The sequence below is a fragment of the Nelumbo lutea genome, chromosome 3, assembly GCF_056320005.1.
Source record: "Nelumbo lutea isolate HS-2025 chromosome 3, American lotus-T2T, whole genome shotgun sequence".
Taxonomy (NCBI): domain Eukaryota; kingdom Viridiplantae; phylum Streptophyta; class Magnoliopsida; order Proteales; family Nelumbonaceae; genus Nelumbo; species Nelumbo lutea.
Window position 1 is genome coordinate 37,556,019 of NC_142686.1, and position 4,045 is coordinate 37,560,063.

Sequence of the window (4,045 nt, forward strand, 5' to 3'; positions counted from 1 at the left end):
TTATATTTTAACTTTTTAATAACCAATACAAACGAAACTCTACCCGAGTTGATTGGTTTTCTAGTATTTCTGGTCGGCTTTAGTCTACCAATTTTTCAACTCAACCAAGTTTGGTCAATTTCGATTTGGCCATTTGTAAACCAAACAAAACTAAACCGCCCTAACCATAAATATAAATTAATATTTTATATTTAAAATATAATTTTTTAATATAGGAAAGTTGGAAAATTCCCATATTTCTAGTCTAAAATATTTTATATCATAAATTTAAATTTTTTAATTTATTTTTTATAATTTATTAAATTTAAATTTAACTTTTAAGTTTAAATATTTTGAACAAAGAAAAATAAACCCAAACTGATACAACTTGAGTTGGCGGGTTTTACTAATGGCCAATTGGTTTCGAGTGACAAATTCCCAACCTAAATAGGTCAATTTGGTTGGCCAAACAACCTGCAACCAAACTGAACCAACCCTTGAAAACTCTTAATTTCAGCTAAACTAATAGTATAATCTCTAATAAACAATAATAGTTTAATCTCTAATAATTATTGAAAATTTATAGCGAAAGTACACAATTATTGAAAATTATGAAATCTATTATAATTATTTTTCTACTTTTAATAATTTTTAAATTTATTACATGATTTCGTTATTTTAATTATTTAAAATTAAGTAATGTTAAATACTTCATTATTTAAATATCTATGTAAAATAATAAAAAATATATATTATTTTAATTTTAATTATTTTAATGTTATTATGTAATATTAAATATTTTGTTATACAATTTAGCTATTTTTTATGCTTTGTTATTTAAGATATTTAATTATTGAAATATTAAAATAATGTTTTAACTTTAATGTTAAATTTTTATTATTTGAATAACATTTAAATTTAATTATTTATAAAATTATAATTTATATTGTTACTACATAATTTCATGGTGAATTTTGTAAACATATAGAATTATTAATAATATGAATATTATTAAATCTATTATAATTAATTTTTGACTTTTGAATAAATATTTTAAAGTTAGTATATAATCTTTAAATAATTCTGAATAATTTTAATTAAAACTTTTTTTTAGATAGATGTAGATAAAAAGTTGGGGAGAGGGTAGATAGGAATTAGAGATAGTTTAGGAGGAAATATCTATAATAAATTAGAGATAACTTAAGAGATAAATAGGAATTAAAGACAATTTAGGAGAAAGTAGTGCCAATTGGCTAAACATTGGAAAAGCAAGCATGGTGACATGGACTAACAAGTATATGTATATATAAATATATAACATGATGGTAAGTGGCTTGTCAAAGGTAAATTATTATATAGGAAAAAATTTTGTGAAAGGTAATTTTTTTAATTAAAAGTGTATTGGAAAAAATGTATTTAAAATAAATAAAAAATATATGGATAATAATATACTTAATTTAATAAAATGAAACAATAAATAAATAATCATCGTCGTCATGCAATAGAGTGAAAGAGGGAGAGATGACATTTGTCATTGTATTTTTGTTTTATATAGTGGAATAATTGTAAATAGTTAAATAATAATTAATTTAATAAATAAATAAATAACTTTAGTAAAATAAATAAGATAAATAGACAATCAAGTGATAGAGTAAATATATATAAATATATACATTAATCTATATCTTACTTTCCTAGCAATAATAATTTGTTAGATTATTAAATTATTAACTAATTAAATAGTTTAGTAAAATAAGTAAATAAATAAATAAAACTTTATGTATTATCAACACAGGATTGGTAAAGGCTATCTTTAATTATTTAATTAATTAATATAGTGTTGTTAATGGGTCAAGTTGAACTATAGGTCTTCCGAGCCCATGAACAGGCTTAGACCGATTTGTGGCCTAGCCTAGCCTAAGACTTTGCCCGCGGGCCAGCCTGGCCCGTATTACAGTATGAACCTGTACATACATGGAATAAAATAAAATTTTAAGATCTTTTTTTAATTTATATTAAAATTCCAATTACTTTTTTTTTATTTTAAAAAAATGGCTTTACTTGGTTTCATAGCCCAACATGTTCTAAGACTTAGCCTACGACATGGCATAGGCCCGTATGGGCTCGAGTAGTATATTATATACAATAATTATATAATATATAATTTTATTATATTATTTCATTTTATTATTGCATATATAAACAATTGTATACAACAAATTTCATATAAAATAAAATTTTAAGATATTTTTTAATGTATTTATCTATTTTTTAAATTTATCTTAACTTTTTTCATTATTTTTTCAAAAAAAAAAACATGGATTGGCTCGATTTGTGGCTTGGCATAGCCTAAGACTTGGCCCGTAAGCAAGCCCAGCCTGTGGCACAAGACATGCCAATGCAAGGTCGGGGCGAGGGTTACGCTAGGCCGACCCCCTAAACTATCCCAAGGGAGGGAAGTATGACATGGCCCAACACAACCTGATTGTAAATACAATGAGAGATAGAAACAATTTTTAACAAATATGAAAAACGTAGAAGTGTAGTGGCATAATTGTAAATAACCTAAATAATATACCAATTAGAAACTCTACTTTCCCAAAAAAATCTTCCAAATCTCTCTCTCTCTCCCACATGTTAATTTAATATCTTAAAATTTCCCCTAAACAACATCCAAACTTTCTTCTAGGTTATCTCTAATTATCTCTAATTCTCATTTATCTTCTCCCCCACTTTTTATCTACATCTATCTAAAGCAAGTTGGAATTAAAAAAAATATAAGAATTATTTAAATATTCTAACAAAATTATATAATAACATTAAAATATTTATTAAAATGACAAAAATAATTATAATCAATTTAATAATATTCATATTATCAATTTTTATATATTTTTACAAAAATCATCACAAAATTATGTACAAATAATATAAATTATGATTTTTCTGGATTATTCAATCTAAATGTTATTCAAATAATAAAATATGACATTAAAAATGAAATAATATTTAAATATTTCAACAATAAAATATTAAAATTAATATTTTAAATCATTAATAATATATTTTAAATAGTTAATAAATTAATTTCACTTATAATAAGTAGATTAAGATTTTAAATATTTAATTAAACAAATAAATATTTTGAATAACAAAATATTTAATATAACTATATTTTAAATATTTTAAATAACAAAATTATTTATTAATAGTACTATAATTTTATGGATTATTAAATTTAACAAGGAATTAATATTTTAAATTTTAAATATTATTGTTATTTCAATACATAATATTGCAAATAACTAAATTCATTTATTCCAATTAATAATTCTAGAAAATAACTTTCAAAAAAATTATAGTTTATTAATGGAAATTTTTAAAAACTTAATCTTTATTTATTATATTTATCTATACTAAATTATTATTTATTGTATTTCAATAATTATTTATTGTTTTGGAGATAAATATATGTTCAATAATTATGTATAAATCTATTTTTGTTTCTTTATTTAATAGAATTTTTCAACAATAATTGGAGTTTAAACTATTGTTATTTAGCTTTTGAAATTTAATTTATTGTGTATTTTCACTATAAATTTTTAATAATTATTGGAGATTAAACTATTGTTCACAAGTTAGTTTAGTTCAGTTGTAGGTTGTTTGGCCAACCAAATCGGCGTGGTCAGGTTGGGGGTTGGTCACTCAAGTTATATTCGTTTAGTTTAGTTTGGTCAGTCATTTCAAAATATTTAAACTTAAAAATTTAAATTTAAAAATTAGGTTTAAATTTTAACAAAATTACAATAGCATTATTAAAAAATAAATTTATGATATAAACTATTTTAGCCCAAGAAATATTGAAAATTTCCCACTTTCCCATATTAAAAAATATATTTAAAATAATATATATATATATATATATATATATATATATATATATATATATATAAAGTTGGGGCATTCGATTTTAATCAGTTTACAAATGGCCAAAGCAAAATTGATCCAACCTAATCGGGTTGAGAAATTGTTGAACCAAAGCCGACTATAAATACTAGAAATCGGG